The 19,847-nt window shown below is 41.5% G+C and overlaps 1 protein-coding gene across 2 annotated transcripts in view; it reads left to right on the top strand.

Annotated features, from left to right (window-relative positions):
- Positions 1–19,847, top strand: part of LOC137232774 (OTU domain-containing protein 7A) — a 389,090-nt gene that overhangs the window by 105,380 nt on the left and 263,863 nt on the right. Inside the window, exon 2 of one of the 2 annotated variants that reach the window (XM_067755579.1) lies at positions 5,625–5,713. The exons of the other annotated variant lie outside the window; for it this stretch is intronic. The gene's annotated coding sequence lies outside the window, so the exon portion shown is untranslated. The remainder of the gene's footprint in view (positions 1–5,624; positions 5,714–19,847) is intronic. 2 annotated transcript variants of the gene reach the window in all.

The raw sequence follows: 19,847 nt of genomic DNA, 5'->3' as shown, positions 1-19,847 counted from the left end.
TCCTCACCCCATTTGGTGGGAAGACAGCCATGCTCAAGGCTGACCACAGTAAATCTGGAACACTCTGTATCTGACAAGGAGACATTTCTTTTCCTGCAATCCAGCAAGGATGGGACACATCTTTGAAGGGCTTCCCTTTTGGGGCCAATTTCTCCCCATGAGGCTGAACCAGATTTTTATCTGAGGCTCCCTCCCTTGTCTTCCTGCTTCTCCAGCTCGGATGGCTTAGTGTGGCTGGGCAGTTCTGACGCTGACCACCCAGGGTCAGCACAGACCCCACAAGTTAAGAGCATGGTCCCCAACAAGCCTGCCTCGCTTCAGACACCGGGCACAAGTTCCACAGTCCCCAGGCCACCTGTACTTCTGACTGCTACAAGTTACGTTTTATGATAAAGGTACAAATCAGGACCAGCCAGATGAGGAGATGCACAGTGTGAGGCCTGTGAGCCTCCTTGTCCTCTCCCCGTGGAGTCAGAGCATATGACCCACCTGGCACAGGCGTGTCACCAACCAGGAGGGTCACCCAAGCTATTGTGTCCAGAGTTTTTGGGGGGGTTTCACTATGGAGACGTGATTAGTTGGGTCACTGGCCACAGCCCCAGTTCCCTCCCAGGAGGTTGGGAGGTTAGGCTGATAACATTTGACTCAAAGCCCCAACCTACTAATCACTAATTACGTGGCTGGTCTTTGTGGCCCGGGCAGCTCTGTTCTGAGTCATCTGGTTAGCATAAATGCAGCTGTGACCCAAGGGATCCACCATGAATGACAAAGGCACTGCCATCACTCAGGAAATCCCAAGGATTTACAGTTCACTTCCCAGGAAGCCAGGGACAAAGGCCAGACAGATTCTTTACTAGACAACAATCTGTCATCAGAGGTTAGTAAATTATGCTGTGGTTTCTAGTATAGATTCTAGAGTCAGACCGGGAGATGTGAATTCCAGCTTCTCACCAACTGTGTGACCTTGGGCAAGTGACTTCACCTCTCCAAACCTCACTTTCCTCATCTGTAAAATGGGAATGATGATACCGCATAGGATGGTAGAGGCAATGAAATAAAATAATGCATGTTAAGTGCTTTAAAAGTTCTTCACAAATAGTACACCTTCAGTGTCACTTGTCACTATGTTTATAAAGAAGTGCAATCAGAGTCATAAAATATTACCTGTACACAAAATCTAACTTTAAAATGTTGATTTTCTTTAGCTATTACTTTATACCTCAAAAATCAATTGACTACTTCTTCCTTGTTAGCAAAGTTCAAGTGAGTAAAAGTGGTATTAAATGCATGATATACTTTTCCACCTTGAAAGTATTCATTTGTTCATCCACTGAAGTTTTACTGGACCTCCTGCTCACCAGCAGCTATGTCCGGAGCTGGGGCCATTGCTGTGGGAAGTCTCACCCCTGCCTCAGGAAACCTCCTCAGTCACATTACAGAACCAAGTGGTAGGAGTGTCTTAGTCCTGGCTGTTACGACAAAGTGCTGTAGACTGGGTGGCTTACAAAAGAAATGTATTTGTCGTGGTTCTGGAGGCCGGAAGTCTGAGATCAGGGGCCAGGCCAAGTTCTGGTGAGGGCTCTCTCCTGGGTTGCAGACAGCCGTCTGCTCGTATCCTCACTTGATGGAAGGGGTGAGGGAGCTCCCTGGGGTCTCTTATAAGGTCACTGACCCCATTCAAAGCCCCCACCTTCTAATACCATTGCATTGAGGGTAGGATTTCAGTACATGAATTTTGGAGAGACACAAACATCTAGACCACAACAAGGAGTGAAGGGCTGTGGAGCACAGAGGGAGCTGGTCATTCACCCCTGTTCCTGGATGCTGTCCAGGCCTTCCTGCCTTCCTGTCCCCACCCACCAGCTCAGTCAGCAGATCCCCAATATCAGCTCAAGTCAGGCCATTCCGAGCAACCCCCTAGAGCCTGGAATCCATTCGGTAGATCATAACCATCATTTTTTAATGGAATAGAATGAAAAATAGATGTACCTTAAAGGGTAGCCAGGGTAATTTTTGGTTCAAACATAAATGCCCTGTCCCTCATGTAAAATCTTTCATAGTTGTGTGAATTTAAAAGTGTGAAAAGCACTGAACTCAAAGGTGAAGACATTTCTCACCAGGTGGCTCCGGAGGCCTCTGAGGAAGGACGGGGCACTGAGAGGGCCACACATCCTGAGCCGAGGGAGCAGGGGGCCAGCAGTGCTCCCAGCCCTGTGCTCTGCCAGGAGCTCAGAAGGCCAGCTCTGGGGCCACCCAAGCCAGCCTCAGCAAGGTGGCCAGAGCAGCCTACCCATGGAAGTGTCCCCAGACACACAGCTGGAAGCCAGTCCCCGGCCTCTAACAACCACTGGCCAGGGACTTCAGAGGCTGGGGGTGTCCTCACCTCCACCTGGGCATCGACACATGGGAGCTGCCAGCCATCGGCAGGGGCAGTGAGCAGAGGGAGATCTGTGCGTGTGTGGGGTTCCAGCACGTTCCAGAACATTCCAGAATGAGCAGGTGCATGCCTCTGTGTGTGCGTGCGTGTATCTTAGTCTTTAAATTTCCAAACCTACCCAGTTTGCCAAGATACTTCTCTTATGTGAGGTCTGCATTCTGTGGTTGACCTGCCCACAAAGTTTCACCCTGGACTTTGCCCTTCTCCAGCACTCCCCACAGCGTGGTTAGGAAGGAGGTTTGTCACCACCTCTCTGCACACCTTGGAAGCGTTCTAGTGAGTAAGCCTCAGCCACGCCGGGTGGGTGCTGGGCCCTGTAGGGGGGATACCCGCCTGGGCAGTGCTCAGAGGACCCCCCAGGGGGGCTGCTTCTCCAGGGCCTGGCCCAGGGCTTCGGCTGTGACTCAGAGCAGGTTGTGTGTCCATGTCCACTGAGGTATGCATTTTTCCTGGAGTATTCTTCCGTTGATTTTTAAAAATTTGTTTTCACATCAGATATTAACTGTATGACTTGCAGACTGAAATTAAGCTTTTAATACACTGCTGCTGGAAATCAAACTAGTTGAAGAACTCAAGGTGCTCCCATGCATGTGGGTTGGATTTTTGAGACCCAGACATCCTTGTCCAGCCCCTGGTGCAGCCAGTTCCAACTTTGACCTCCTGAGGCAGACACTGACTTTTTTCTTTCTCTTGCTCCCTGCCCCTGCCACGTTGCCCAGTTCTAAAATCATTCCTTTAGGCATCCAGGAGCAAGACTTTGTCCCCCTGAACTAAAAGCCCACTCATTAGGATTGAGTTAGGAAAATGGTGTCTCCTATGAAAAAGATCACATTTGGTTACTTAATAAATCAGTTTTCAAATAATGGTTTTCCCCCAGATATCTGCACAGCTAAGCACTCAGCTTCTCTAAGAGTTTGCATCCTCATCATCTTCTCCATGAGGCTGTTTGATTTTATGACCTTCTCTCCCACTCCCACCCCCTCCTGCCCGGCATGCCAGGTCCTCTGTTTCAGTCATAGCACTTACAGACTCATAATCTCTTCTTTAAGAGACTTATTATTTTTTATAACAGACTCATAACCTCTTGTTTAATTGACATTTTTTAATACCGATTATTCATTGTTTGTCTGTCTCACCTACTGGAATATAAGCTCCCCCAGGGCAGGGATTTTTGTCTGTTCACTCCTGTGCGCTGAGCACCTAAAATAATTTCCATTGTGTGATTATTTGTGGAATGAACAAATACAGGATTTTTGTTAGTTTCCATGAACCCACTCTGCTGAACTTAAAAATGTATATGGGTCCATATATTTTGGCATTTTATTTCTTAAGCAGCTGAGTCTTCAAGAAAGCAAATAGGGCAATGATTCATGTAGTCAAACTCTCCAGGACTTTGGAATTGCTCAGTGTTGAGAGGGGAGGGGTGTGTGTGTGTGTGTGTGTGTGTGCGCGCGCGCACCAGGTCCTCCTTCCCTGATTGACTAGGCTGGCTCCCCCAGGAGGTGCTAACAGCTTCAGATCCTGCTTTGGGTGGTCTCATCTCCTGGGTTGACTCTTATTAAGGAGGTGTTCCAGCTTTTTGGTGTTTCAGTGCAAATGTCTCTTCTTCTCCCAAATTAATTCATGAGACCAATCGTGTCTCCTAGACACCTGGGATCACTACTGAAGCCTCCATCAAAGGCATGCTGTGTAGTATGTGGATGTTGCCAGGGGGCTGATGCTGCTGTAATCAGCAAGGAGCAATGGGTATTTGAGATCCGCCCTCCAGAGATAATGTCTTCCATGTGCCAGATGTGATCATATCCCCGTTGGCAGATGAGAGGTTCATTTTGGAAGGGCAGGTTCCAGCCAGAATGTTTCACTGCAGGTAGATGATCCTTCACTTGTCTCCCAGCTGGTCTTTCTTAGTTCTCTTGTTCTCCTCCTCCAAAGATAGTATTTTTCAAGGTGTGGGAACATCTTGGTGATAGAGGAAGTCTAAAGCAGGGGCAAAGAGCCAGGATGAGGGCTCTTGGGTGAAGACATGCAGGCAGAGGTTCAGGGAAGCCATGGGGCTGGGTTAGGAGCTGTGGGCTTGGCTCCCACCCAGCAGGCAGCAGGTATGTTCCAGGGCTGCAGAGAGCACCTGTGCGAACCTGAACTTCCTGCTGACTCAGGGTTTTCTGTAAGGCCAAGGAAGCCTTGGGCAGCCCTCCTTGGAGGGCAGCATCCTGTGCTTCATGGCTAATTCCGTGGGAGACCACGGGGGAGGGCTTGTTACCAAACACCAGTTTGTGTGCCCAACGCACAGTGAGGCCAAACAAACTGAAACGTTGTAGTTCAGAGCACAGAAGGGTTTATTGCAGGACCGTGCAAGGAGTCGGGATGGCTCATGCTCAAAAGTCCCCGAACTCCCCGAAGGGTTTCAGCAAAGCAGGTTTAAGGCCAGGTGAGGGAGGGCATGGTTGGTTGTTGCAATCTTCTTGGTGTCAGAATCCTTTGTTCTTGCAACTCTCCATGTGGGTCAGGTCACGATGTTCCTGTAAACCTCCAATAAGACAAATGTTATTCCGTTCTGCAACTTTTTATCTCTATATGAATGGACTCTTAAAGGTCAGAGCCTTGAGAATGGGCTATCCTGTATATTTCATGCCATAGACAACATTCTTTTACAAAAGGTGCAGAGCCAGCATGACTAAGCACAGTCAAGGGAATACAAAGGTTAAAACAAAAGGAACAGATCTAATATGGAGTCAGATTTGTTCTTCCCTATTTCAGGCTGTTTTGGGGAAGAAAAGAAGCCTCTCATTCTGCCCTATCATAATATATGGCTGTGTTATTGTTCATCTCCTGATAGCCTTGTTTTCACTCTTTTTACCCACCCTGCTACTACTTTCGTTTCAGTGGGACTAATGCCTAGTTTTCTTCTTGACAATTAAACAGTGTGGTTGCCGAGAATCAGTTCTTATTGTTGTTGGTTTTAAAGGTGCTGGTGATCAGATTTTGATAGGTTATAAATTGGCTGTCCCAATACCTCACCTCCTTACACCCTGTTTGTGGGACAGTAAATATGCTGCTGGGAGTGAACAGAGTTCATTTACATGAGTGTCTGTTGACTGATTGGAAACAACAGTGCCAGTTTGTATATTTCATATGATTTAAACCTATCCAAAGTTCCAGCACTCAGCTTGCCCATCTCACTTTTCAGGTAAAAAACAGAAATAAAAAGATTAAGGTAGTAAAGAGGACAGCCTGGAATTTGAACTGGGTTGAATGGGGAAGATGCTGCTACACCAGGTAATGAGCTCTGTCAGATAATGTATCACTCATCATCTTAGCAAACTGCCAACACGTGAATGTTTTATATAAATAAAACTCCGTCTTAGGATTCCCACATTCTGTAACACTGAGCAGAATACCTGCTAAATAATATTTGTTCATTCAGTGTTTGTGGAATTACACATACACATATATATGTAATTATAATAGCCGGGTAATATCAACATTAATCAATAAAATCAGCTAAAAATTGAAAATATACAGGTAAAAACACCATTTTTAACATTGTTAATATTGAAAGAAGTGCTTACATTACTTGACATCATTTACAAACTTCTTGAATACATTGCAAATTAACAAATAAAAGTAGTTGTCAATATTAACCATAGTTAGAATTTAGCATAGCACATCTTTATGTTTTGGGGCTTATAATGTATATTGCAGGAGCCATTTTAACTTCAAACATGTATGATGTAAATACAAGGAATAAGTTTTTCTTTTGAAGACTTTATTACATGCTTTTATTTTAAACGGTGTATGTCAGTGGTTCCCCAACTTTGCTGGAGAACTTTAAAAACTGCTGCTGTCTGCCTTTCAGTCCCAGCCATTATGATGTGACAGGCATAGGATTTAATCTGTATGTTGGGATTTTTGAAAGCTACCCAGGTGATTCCAATATGCAGCCAAGTTTAGGAACCCCTGGTATATGCAATGCATGAAGAATCATCAGATGTAGCATCTGAGTCTGCCCCAGTACTCCTTGATCTATTGATTTATTCCTTTATTCACTGTGCATTTGCATAAATAAGCACTATGCTAACTACCTGCCAGGCATTGTGCAGATGCTGGGCACATAGTGGTGAATGAAAAAGGCATAGGCCTACCTCATGCAAGTTTAGTGTAGCAGAGGAAGACAGACAGTATTCAAGTAAATAAATCAACACTTTAAAAATGTTAAAGACTGTGGAAAGTGAGTGGAAGGTCATGAACAACACGCTGTTATGGAGAATGAGTGGGGTTCCAGGCAGCAAGAGAGCATAGATGAATCCTCCAAGGCAGGATAGAGCTTGCCAAATCCTAAGGACAAACACAGGGCTGACGTGGCAAAAGAGATGGAGAGGGGCATGTGGTACAAGGCTTTGGGAGCCATGCCAGTGACCTTTGCCTTGGACTTGGAAACTTGTGAAGTTGTTGGTTACTTTTAATGAAGCAAGGGAGTAGGAAGAGATGGCAGACAAGGTTCTTGGTGGAGCCTATGCATTCATTAAACCAAGGAAAGACAGTCGATGAGGAAGGCGATGTTGTAATAGAGATGGTGGGAAGTGGACGAATCCACCATGTTTTTTGTGGTAGAACTCACTGGAGTTGCTGTTGAATTACACATGTGATGCAAAGGAAAGGGGGGAATCAAGGATAATTCCAGTTCCTACTGAGCAAGTAGGTGAATCTTGATGTCAGTTAATGGGAAGGGAGATAGTTGGTGGGCAGTTGGGAATGGATGTGGATTAGGGAGTAAAACCAATAATCTATTTGATGTATTAAGTTCGAGATGCCTGTAAGACATCTAAAGGAGATGACAAATAGGCAGTATAATAAACCAAGACCCAGATCAAGAAACAGAACACTAACAGCTCCCCCAGAAATTTCCTTGTTCACCCTTCTAGGAACTAACCTCCTGAAACTTTGCTAAACTCAAGAATTAGTTCTGATAACTTTTCTGTGAACTTCTTAGGATTTTCTACATGTCAGCTCATCATGTGTGAATACAATCAGTTTAGATTTACTTCTTTCCAATCCACATGCTGTTAAGATGTCACTGTTATTTCACTGGCTAGAGCCTCCAGGACATTGTTGATTACAAGGGGCAAGAGTGAGATATCCTTGCTTTGTTCTTTCTTTTTTGTTTTTGCGGTACGTGGGCCTCACACTGTTGTGGCCTCTCCCGTTGAGGAGCACAGGCTCCGGACGCGCAGGCTCAGTGGCCATGGCTCACGGGCCCAGCCGCTCCGCGGCATGTGGGATCTTCCCAGACCGGGGCACGAACGTGTGTCCCCTGCATCGGCAGGTGGACTCTCAACCACTGCGCCACCAGGGAAGCCCCCTTGCTTTGTTCTTGATCTGAGGTGCAAAGCATTCATTCTTTCCTCATTAAGTATGTTAGCTATTGGCTTTTCAGAGATGCCCTTTATCAGGTTGAGGAAGTCCCCTTATATTACTAATTTGTTGAGAATTTTTATCATGAAGAAATGTTGGATTGGATTTTTCAAATGCTTTCTCTGCATTATCTGCATCTTCTGAGATTATTGTATGGTTTTGTCCTTTATTCTATAATATACTGGGTTATATAATATTATATATTATTCAGATGTTAAAGCAACTTTGAATTTTTGAGATAGACACAAATTGATCACGACATATAATTTTGTTGTCGTTCCTGGATTTGGTTTATTCATATTTCATTAAGGATTTTTTATGTCTGTGTTCATGAAGTATATTGTCTACAGTTTCTTTTCTTCTGATATCTTTATCTGGCTTTGATATCAGAGTGATATTGACTTCATAGAATGAGTTGAGAATTCTTCCCCTGTCCTGTACTTTATGAAAGCATTTGTGAAGGATTGGTATTATTTTTTCATTTAAATATTTGGTAGAATGCCCCAGTGAAGCCATTTTGGATTAGGCTTAACTTTTTTCCCTTATTTACCAACTCAATTTCTTTCCTTGTTATCGGTCTATTCAGATTTTCTGTTTTCTTCTTGCATAAGCTTTGGTAATTTGTGTACCTCTAAAAATTTCTCTATTACCTGGGAGTTTTCTAACTTTTTGGCATGAAGTGTTCACAATACTCCCATGTAATACTTTTTTGTTTAAAACAAATTAATTTTATTTTAGGTTTTATCCCTGTAAGACTGTGAGAGGAGGCACTAAGACCTCCAGGAGATCTTTTCAGTTTCATTCTCCACCCACTGACATATTTCATGCTGCCCCAGTTCTGCCTTTACTACCTCTATGAAAACTTGTAGTGCTCTATTTTTAATTTTTTCTTTCATCCTAACTTCTTCTGGTCTTTATGACTTCATACTTCAGCTTCCAAGAAGCTATGGCTTATGATTTTCTCCTAAATAGAAAATAGTTTTAAAAGGTTATAGTAAAAATTTTTCAAAATTCTGTTTTTCCTTTAGGTCTTCATAATAATAAAGCTTTATTTTCTCTTCATTATTTCACAGTTTTTAATTTTTCCATGAACTCAACCACAAGTGAGGTAATAGAAGTGTTCTTTTATTTATTTTTTATGTCTTTATTGGAGTATAATTGCTTTACAATGGTGTGTTAGTTTCTGCTGTATAACAAAGTGAATCAGCTATATGTATACATATATCCCCATATCCCCTCCCTCTTGTGCCTCACTCCCACCCTCCCTATCCCACCCCTCTAGGTGGTCACAAAGCACCGAGCTGATCTCCCTGTGCTATGCAGCTGCTTCCCACTAGCTATCTACTTTACGTTTGGTAGTGTATATATGTCAATGCTACTCTCTCACTTTGTCCCAGCTTACCCTTCCTCGCCCTGCCTGTCCTCAAGTCCATTCTCTATGTCTGCGTCTTAATTCCTGTTCTGCCCCTAGGTTCATCAGAACCATTTTTTTTTTAGATGGCATATATATGTGTTAGCATATGATATTTGCTTTTCTCTTTCTTACTTAATTCATTCTGTATGTCAGACTCTAGGTCCATCCAGCTCACTACAAATAACTCAATTTCGTTTCCTTTTTTTTTTTTTGGAAAAATTTACAAGGGTTTATTTGAATTTTATTTTATTTTTATATAGCAAGTTCTTATTAGTTATCTATTTTATACATCTTAGTGTATATATGTCAGTTCCAATCTCCCAGTTCATCCCACCACCTCACCCCCACTTTCCCCTCTTGGTGTCCATACATTTGTTCTCTTCATCTGTTGTCTATTTCTGCTTGCAATCCGGTTCATCTGTAACATTTTTCTAGATTCCATATATATGCATTAATACACGATATTTGTTTTCCTCTTTCTGACTTGCTTCACTCTGTATGACAGTCTCCAGGTCCATCCACATCTCTACAAATGACCCATTTCGTTCCTTTTTTATGGCTGAGTAATATTCCATTGTATGTATGTACCACATCTTCTTTATCCATTTGTCTGTCGATGGGCATTTAGGTAGCTTCCATGACCTGGCTATTGTAAATAGTGCTGCAATGAACATTGGGGTGCATGTGTCTTTTTGAATTATGGTTTTCTCTGGGTATATGCCCAGTAGTAGGAGTGCTATTTTTATTTTTTTAAGGAACCTCCATACTGTTCTCCATAGTGGCTGTATCAATTTACATTCCCATCAACAGTGCAGGAGGATTCCCTTTTCTCCACACCCTCTCCAGAATTTATTGTTTGTAGATTTTTTTTGATGATGGCCATTCTGAGTGGTGTGAGGTGATACCTCATTGTAGTTTTGATTTGCATTTCTCTAATAATTAGTAATGTTGAGCAGCTTTTCATTGCCTCTAGGACATCTCTATCTCTTCTTTGGAGAAGTGTCTATTTAGGTCTTCTGCCTTTTTTTTTTTTTTTTTTTTTTTTTTTTAGTGGTACGTGGGCCTCTCTCTGCTGCGGCCTCTCCCGTTGAGGAGCACAGGCTCCGGATGCGCAGGCTCAGCGGCCATGGCTCACGGGCGCAGCCACTCTGCGGCATGTGGGATCTTCCTGGACCAGGGCACGAACCCGTGTCCCCTGCATCGGCAGGCGGACTCTCAACCACTGTGCCACCAGGAAAGCCCTTCTGCCCATTTTTTGACTGGGTTGTTTGCTTTTTTGATATTGAGCTGCATGGGCTGTTTATATACTTTGGAGATTAACCTTTGTCCATTGATTTGTTTGCAAATATTTTCTCCCATTCTGAGGGATGTCTTTTCATCTTGTTTATAGATTCTTTAGCTGTGCAAAAGCTTTTAAATTTCATTTGGTCCCATTGATTTATTTTTGTTTTTATTTCCATTACTCCAGGAGGTTATTCAAAAAAGGTCTTGCTGTGATTTATGTCAAAAAGTGTTCTTCCTATGTTTTCCTCTAAGAGTTTTATAGTGTCCGGTCATACATTTAGGTCTTTAATCCATTTTGAGTTTATTTTTGGTATGGTGTTAGGGAGTGTTCTAATTTCATTCTTTTACATGTAGCTGTCCACTTTTCCCTGCACCACTTATTGAAGAGACTGTCTTTTCTCAGTTGTATATCCTTGCCTCCTTTGGCATAGATTAGTTGACCATAAGTGCATGGGTTTAGCTCTGGACTTTCTATCCTGTTCCATTGATCTATATTTCTGTTTTTGTACCAGTAGCATATTGTCCTGATCACTGTAGCTTTGTAGTATAGTCTGAAGTTGGGGAGTCTGATTCCTCCAGCTCTGTTTTTTTCCCTCAAGATTGCTTTGGCTGTTCGGGGTCTTTACTGTCTCATACAAATTTTAAGATTTTTTGTTCTAGTTTTGTAAAAAATGCCATTGGTAATTTGATAGGGATTACACTGAAACTGTAGATTGCTTTGGGTAGTATAGTCATTTTCACAATACTGATTCTTCCAATCCAAGAATATGGTATATATCTTCATCTGTTTGTGTCATTTTTTATTTCTTTCATCAGTGTCTTATAGTTTTCTGAGTACAGGTCTTTACCTCCTTAGGTAGGTTTTTTCCTGGGTATTTTATTCTTCTTGTTGCAATGGTGAGTGGGATCGTTTCCTTAATTTCTCTTTCTGGTCTTTCGTTGTTAGTGTATAGGAATGCAAGACATTCCTGTGCATAATTTTGTATCCTGCAACTTTACCAAATTCATTGATCAGCTCTAGCAGTTTTCTGGTGGCATCTTTAGGATTATCTGTGTATAGTACCATGTCATCTGCAAACAGTGACAGTTTTACTTCTTCTTTTCCAATTTGTATTCCTTTTATTTCTGTTTCTTCTCTGGTTGCCATGGCTAGGACTTCCAAAACTATGTTGAATCATAGCGGTGAGAGTGGACATCCTTGTCTTGTTCATGATCTTAGAGGAAATGCTTTCAGTTTTTCACCATTGAGAATGATGTTTGTTGTGGGTTTGTCATATCTGGCCTTTATTATGTTGAGGTAGGTTCCCTCTATGCCCATGTCTTGAGAGTTTTTATCATAAATCGGTGTTGAATTTTGTCAGAACCTTTTTCTGCATCTATTGAGATAATCATATGATCTTTTTTCTTCAGTTTGTTAATATGGTGTATCACATTGATTGATTTGCGTATATTGAAAAATCCTTGCATCCCTGGGATAAATCCCACTTGATCATGGTGTATGATCTTTTTAATGTGTTGTTGGATTCTGTTTGCTAGTATTTTGCTGAGGATTTTTGCATCTATATTCATCAGTGATATTGGTCTGTAATTTTCTTTTTTTGTGATATCTTTGTCTGGTTTTGGTATCAGGGTGATGGTGGCCTCATAGAATGAGTTTGGGAGTGTGCCTTCCTCTGAAATTTTTGGAAGAGTTTGAGAAGGATGGGTGTTAGCTGTTCTCTAAATGTTTTGATAGAATTCACCTGTGAGCCATCTGTTCCTGGACTTTCGTTTGTTGGAAGATTTTTAATCACAGTTTCAATTTCATTACTTTTCATTGGCCTGTTCATATTTTCTGTTTCTTCCTGGTTCAGTCTTGGAAGGTTATACCTTTCTAAGAATTTGTCCATTTCTTCCAGGTTGTTCACTTTATTGGCATAGAGTTGCTTGTAGTAGTCTCTTTAGGATGCTTTGTAATTCTGCAGTGTCCGTTGTTACTTCTCCTTTTTCATTTCTAACTTTATGTATTTGAGTCCTCTCCCTCTTTTTCTTGATGAGTCTGGCTAAAGGTTTATCAATTTTGTTTACCTTCTCAAAGAACCAGCTTTTAGTTTTATTGATCTTTGCAATTGTTTTCTTTTTTTCTATTTCATTTATTTCTGCTCTGATCTTTATGATTTCTTTCCTTCTACTGACTTTGGGGTTTTTTTTTTGTTCTTCTTTCTCTACTTCCTTTAGGCGTAAGGTTAGATTGTTTATTTGAGATATTTCTTGTTTCTTGAGGTTGGATTGTATTGCTATAAACTTCCCTTTTAGAACTGCTTTTGCTGCATCCCATACGTTTTGGACCGTCATGTTTTTGTTGTCATTTGTGTCTAGGTATTTTTTTATTTCCTCAGTGATCTCTTGGTTATTTAATAACATATTGTTTATCCTCTATGTGTTTGTGGTTTTAACATTTTTTTCTCCTGTAATTTATTTCTAATCTCATCGCATTGTGTTCAGAAAACATGCTTGAGATGATTTCAATATTCTTAAATTTACTGAGGCTTGATTTGTGACCCAAGATGTGATCTATCCTGAAGAATGTTCAGAGTGCACTTGAGAAGAAAGTGTAATGTGCTGGTTTTGGATGGAGTGTCCTATAAATATCAATTAAATCTATCTGGTCTATTGTGTCATTTAAAGCTTCTGTTTCCTTATTAATTTTCTGTCTGGATGATCTGTCCATAGGTGTTTAAGTGAGGTGTTAAAGCCCCCCGCTATTATTTTGTTACTGTCGTTCTCCTCTTTTATGGCTGTTAGCATTTGCCTCATATATTATGGTGCTCGATGTTGGGTGCATATATATTTATAATTGTTACATCTGCTTCTTGGATTGATCCCTTGATCATTATGTAGTGTCCTTCATTTCTCTTGTAACATTCTTTATTTTAAAGTCTCTTTTATCTGTTACAAGTATTTCTACTCCAGCTTTCTTTTGATTTCCATTAGCATGGAATATCTTTTTCCATCCCCTCACTTTCGGTCTGTATGTGTCCCTAGGTCTGAAGTGGGTGTCTTATAGACAGCATATATACGGGTCTTGTTTTTGTATCCATTCAGCCAGTCTGTGTCTCTTGGTTGGAGCATTTAATCCATTCACATTTAAGGTAATTATATGTATGTTCCTATTACCATTTGCTTAATTGTTTGGGGTTTGTTTTTCTAGGTCCTTTCCTCTCTTGTGTTTGCCACTTAGAGAAGTTCCTTTAGCATTTGTTGTAAGAGCTGATTTGGTGGTGCTGAATTCTGTTAGCTTTTGTTTGTCTGTAAAGCTTTTGATTTCTCCATTGAATATGAATGAGATCCTTGCCGGCTAGAATATTCTTGGCGATCGGTTCTTCCCTTTCATCACTTCAAATATATCGTGTCACTCCCTTCTGGCTTGCAGAGTTTCTGCTGAGAAATCAGCTGTTAACCTTTTGGGACTTCCCCTGTATGTTATTTGTCATTTTTCCCTTGGTGATTTTAATAATTTTTCTTTTTCTTTAATTTTTGTCAGTTTGATTACTATGTGTCTCAGCATGTTTCTCCTTGGGTTTATCCTGCCTGGGACTCTCTGTGCTTCCTGGACTTGGGTGGCTATTTCCTTTCCCATGTTAGGGAAGTTTTCAACTATAATCACTTCAAATATTTTCTCGGGGCCTTTTTCTCTCTCTTCTCCTTCTGGGACCCCTATAATGCGAATGTTGGTGCGTTTCATGTTGTCCCAGCAGTCTCTTAGGCTGTTTTCATTTCTTTTCATTCTTTTTTCTTTATTCTCTTCTGCAGCAGTGATTTCCAACATTCTGTCTTTCAGGTCACTTAAATGTTCTGCTGCCTTTGTTATTCTGCTATTGATTCCTTTCTAGTGTATTTTTCATTTCAGTTATGGTGTTAGTCATCTCTCTTTGTTTGTTCTTTAATTCTTCTAGGTCTTTGTTAAACATTTCTTGCATCTTCTTGATCTTTGCCTCCATTTTTTTTCCTCATCGTTTGTCTGAAGTGGGTCTCTTGTAGACCAGCATATACATGGGTCTTGTCTTTGTATCCACTCAGTGAGCCTGTGTCTTTTGGTTGGAGCATTTAATCCCTTTACATTTAAGGTAATTATCAATATGTATGTTCCTATTACCGTTTTCTTAATTTTGGGGGGTTTGTTTTTGTAGGTCTTTTCCTTCTCTTATGTTTCCCACCTAGAGAAGTTCCTTTAGCATTTGTTGTAAAGCTGGTTTGGTGGTGCTGAATTCTCTTAGCTTTTGCTTGTCTGTAAAGGTTTTAATTTCTCTGTCAAATCTGAATGAGTTCCTTGTTGGGTAGAGTAATCTTGGTTGTAGGTTTTTCCCTTTCATCACGTTAAGTATGTCTTGCCACTCCCTTCTGGTTTGCAGAGTTTCTGCTGAAAGATCAGCTGTTAACCTTATGGGGATTCCCTTGTATGTTTTTTGTTGCTTTTCCCTTGCTGCTTTTAATATTTTTTCTTTGTATTTAATTTTTGATAGTTTGATTAATATGTGTCTTGGCATATTTCTCCTTGGATTTACCCTGTATGGGACTCTCTACACTTCCTGGACTTGATTGACTGTTTCCTTTCCCATGTGAGGGAAGTTTTTGACTGTAATCTCTTCAAATATTTTCTCAGACCCTTTCTTTTTCTCTTCTTCTTCGAATGTTGGTGTGTATAATGTTGTCCCAGAGGTCTGAGACTGTCCTCAATTCTTTTCATTCTTTTTCTTTATTCTGCTCTGCAGCAGTTATTTCCACTATTCTATCTTCCAGGTCACTTATCTGTTCTTCTGCCTCAGTTATTCTGGTATTGAGTCCTTCTAAAGTATTTTTAATTTCACGTATTGTGTTATTCATCATTGTTTGTTTGCTCTTTAGTTCCTCTAGGTCCTTGTTAAATGTTTCTTGTATTTTCTCCTTTCTACTTCAGAGATTTTGGATATCTTTACTATCATTACTCTGAATTCTTTTTCAGGTAGACTGCCTATTTTCTCTTCAGTTGTTTGATCTGGTGGGTTTTTACTTTGCTCCTTCACCTGCTGCATATTTCTCTGTCTTCTCACTTTGTGCAACTTACTGTTTGGGATCTCCTTCTCTCAGGCTGCACATTCGTAGTTCCTCTTATTTCTGGTGTCTGCTTCCAGTGTGTGAGGATGGTTCAGTGGCTTGTGTCGGCTTCCTGGTGGGGGGGACTGGTGCCTGTGTTCTAGGGGGTGGGGCTGGATCTTGTGCCTCTGGTGGGTAGGGTCACATCTGGTGATGTGTTTTGTTGTGTCTCTGAACCTAGTGTGACTTTAGGCAGCCTCTCTGCTAATGGGCGGGGTTGTGTTCCTGTCTTGCTAGTTGTTGGCATGGGGAATCCAGCACAGGAGCTTGCTGGCCGTTGGGTGGAGCTGGGTCTTAGTGTTGAGATGGATGTCTCTGGGAGAGCTGTTGCTTAATATCACATGGGGCCAGGAAGTCTCTGGTAGTCCAATGTCCTGGACTTGGCTCTCTCACCTTGGAGGCTCAGACCCAACACCCAGCTGGAGCACCAAGACCCTGCCACCTGCACGGCATGGAAGAAAAGGAAGAAAAAAAAACCCAAACAGATAGAGCCCCAAAACAAATTGTAAACGCAAAACTAAACAGGCAAAAGTCACGCAAGGAAACATACACAACATACTCATAAAAAGGAAAAAAAAAAGGAAGAAAGCAACCAAACCAATAAACACACCCACCAATGAAAACAAGCACTGAAAACTAAACTAAGATAAACATAAAACCAAAAACAAGTCAAACGCAGAAAGCAAACCCCAAGTCTACAGTTGCTCCCAAAGTCCACCACCTCAATTTTGGGAACATTCATTGTCTATTCAGGTATTCCACAGATGCACGGTTTACCAAGCCTTTTGCAGGGATTTAATCCGCTGCTCCTGAGGCTGCACAGAGAAATTTCCCTTTCTCTTCTTTGTTTGCACAGCTCCTGGGGTTCAGCTTTGGTTTTGGTCCTGCCTCTGCGTGTAGGCCGCCCTCAGGCATTTTTTTCCCTGCCCATACAGGAGAGGGTTAAAGCAGCGGCTGATTAGTTCTCTCTTGCTCACTCAAGCTGGGGAGAGGGAGGGGTACGGTAGTCATAATTAGAATGTGGGGCATGCCTGCAGCGGCAGAGGCTAGCATGACATAGCAACAGCCTGAGGCATGCCATGTGTTCTCCCAAGGAAGTTGGCCCTGGATCATGGGACCCTGGCAATGGCATGCTGCACAGGCTCCAGGAGGGTGTGAGTAGTGACCTGCACTTGCACACAGGATTCTTGGTGGCAGCAGCGACAGCGGTAGTGGTCTGTGCCTGCCTCTGGGGCCTGAGATGATAGCCACAGCTCGCGCCTGTCTCTGGAGCTTGCTTAGGCAGTGCTCTGCCTTCTGTGGGCACATGGAGCAGGAAGCCTCCCCCTCACGCACCTGGAAACAATGGTCTCTTGCCTCTCCGTCAGATCCACACTTTTTCCTGGACTCCCTCCTGGCTAGCTGTGGCACACTGGCCCCCTTCAGGCTGTCTTCACGCAGCCATCCCCAGTCCTCTCCCTGGGGTCTGACCTCTGAAGCCCAAGCCCCTCAGCTCCCAGCCCCCACCCGCCCCCGTGGGTGAGCAGACAAACATCTCAGGCTGGTGAGTGCTGGACGGCACCGATCCTCTGTCCAGGAATGTCTCTGCTTTGCCCTCTGCACCCCTGTTGCTGTGCTGTCCTCTATGGCTCCAAAGCTTCCCCCCAACCTGTACCCGCCAGTGAAGGGGCTTCCTAGTGTGTGGAAACTTTGCCTCCTTCACAGCTCCCTCCCAGAGATGTGGGTCCCTATTCTTTTGTCTGTGTTTGTTCTTTTCTCTTTTGCCCTACCCAGGTACGTGGGGATTTTCTTGCCTTTTAGGAAGTCTGAGGTCTTCTTCTAGCATTCAGTAGGTGTTCGGTAGAAGTTGTTCCACATGTAGATGTATTTTTGATGTATTTGTGGGGAGGAAGGTGATCTCCACATCTAACTGTTCCACCATCTTGAAGGTCTAGAGTTCTTTTTTTTAAGTATAGTTAATTTACAATGTTGTGTTAGTTTCAAGTGTACAGCAAAGTGATTCAGTTATACATATATATCTATTCTTTTTCACATTCTCTTTCCTTAGAGGTTATTACAAGATATTGAGTATAGTTCCCTGTGCTATACAGTAAGTTCTTTTTTTTTTTTACCTATTTTATATACAGTAGTGTGTGTATGTTAATCCCAAATTCCTAGTTTATCTCTCCACACCCCTGCTAACCTCTTTGGTAACCATAAGTTTGTTTCCTGTGTCTATGAGTCTATTTCTGTTTTGTAAATAAGTTTGTTTGTGTCGTATTTTAAATTCCACATATAAGTGATATCATATGATATCTGTCTTTCTCTGTCTGACTTACTTCACTTAGTATGATATCTCTAGGTTCATCCATGTTGCTGCATGTGGCATTATTTCATTCTTTTTGATGGCTGAGTAATATTCCATTGTATACATACATCACATCTTTATCCATTCATCTGTCCATGGACACTTAGGTTTCTTCCATATCTTGGCTATTGTAAATAGTGTTGCTATGAACATTGTGGTGTATGTATCTTTTCAAATTATGGCTTTCTCTGGATATATGCCCAAGAGTGGGATTTCTGGATTGTATGGTAGCTCTATATTTAGTTTTTCAAGGAACCTCCATACTGTTCTCCATAGTGTCTTTTTTACATTCCCACAAACAGCATAGGAGAGTTCCTTTTTCTCCACACCTTCTCCAGCATTTATTATTTGTAGACTTTTTAATGATGGCCATTCTGACTGGTGTGAGGTGATACCTCATTGTGGTTTTGATTTGCATTTCTCTAATAATTAGCAATAGTGAGCATCTTTTCATGTGCCTGTTGGCTATCTGTGTGTCTTCTTTGGAAAAATGTCTGTTTAGGTCTTCTGCCCATTAATTGGTTGGGTTGGGTTTTTTTAATGTTAAGCTGTTTGTGTATTTTGGAAATTAATCCCTTGTCTGTAGCATTGTTTGCAAATATTTTCTCTCAGTCCATAGGTTGTCTTTTCATTTTGTTTATGGTTTCCTTTGCTGTGCAAAAGCTTTCAAGTTTAATTAGGTCCCATTTATTTATTTTTGTTTTTATTTCCATTACTCTAGGAGACGTATCCAAATAAATATTGTTGCGATTTATATCGAAGAATGTTCTACCTATGTTTTCCTCTAAGAGTTTTATAGTATCCAGTCTTACATTTAGGGCTTTAATCCATTTTGAGTTTATTTTTGTGTCTGGTGTTAGAGAATGTTCTATTTTCATTCTTTTACATGTAACTGTCCATTTTTCCCAGCCCAGGTAATACTTTTGATGTCTGTGGATTTGGTAGCAATGTTCCCTCTTTCATTCATGATTTTGGTAATTTGTGTCTTCTCTTTTGAAGTCTTGGTCAATCTGGCTAATGGCTTTTCAGTTTTGTTAATATTTTCAAAGAACAAACTTTTGCTATTTCTTTTTGTTTTTTTCTGTTTTTTATTTCATTGATTTATATTCTTATCTTCATTGTGTCCTTCATTCTGCTTGTTTTGTGTTTAGTTTGATCTTCTAGTTTCCTGAGGTAGAAACCTAGTTTATTCGTTTGATATCTTTATTTTTTGACACAGCCTTTAAAATTTTTTAATCCTATTTTTAAGGTTAGCATATTGCATAATTGACTTTTTGTGTACGGTGATGAGTTTAACACACATGTAGATTTGTTAAACCACTACCACAATCAGTATGCAGGACAGTTTTACCACCCTGTGAGACTCTCTCAGGCTGCCCCTCTGCAGTCAACTCTTCCCTCACTCCTCACCTCTGACAACACTGCTCTGTTCTCTTCCCCTACAGTTGTGCTTTTTCCAGACTGTCATAGAATTGGAGACATACAATATGTAGTGTTTGGGAGCTGGCTTCTTCCACTCAGCATAGCACAATTGCGATTTACCGCAGTTGTGTGAATTAATAGTTAACTCCTTTTTATTGCTGGATGGCATGCCATTGTATGATGTACCACATTTGTTCATTCACCCTTTGAAGGACGTTCAGGAAGTTACCCAGTTTTGGCTCTCATGGGTAAAGTTACTATGACCATCCATGTACAAGGTTTAGGGGGAACTAAGTTTTCATCTCTCTGGAATAAATACCTTGGAGTGGGCCCACTGGACTATGTGTAAGTGTATGTTTAATTGCCAAGCTGTATTCACACTGGTTTTTGCTTTATGGATTTTGAAGCTCTGTTGTTTG

This window comes from Pseudorca crassidens, chromosome 1 (genome assembly GCF_039906515.1).
Source record: "Pseudorca crassidens isolate mPseCra1 chromosome 1, mPseCra1.hap1, whole genome shotgun sequence".
Classification (NCBI taxonomy): domain Eukaryota; kingdom Metazoa; phylum Chordata; class Mammalia; order Artiodactyla; family Delphinidae; genus Pseudorca; species Pseudorca crassidens.
The sequence above is the reverse complement of the archived record's forward strand: the minus strand, read 5'-3'. Positions and strand labels throughout refer to the sequence as shown.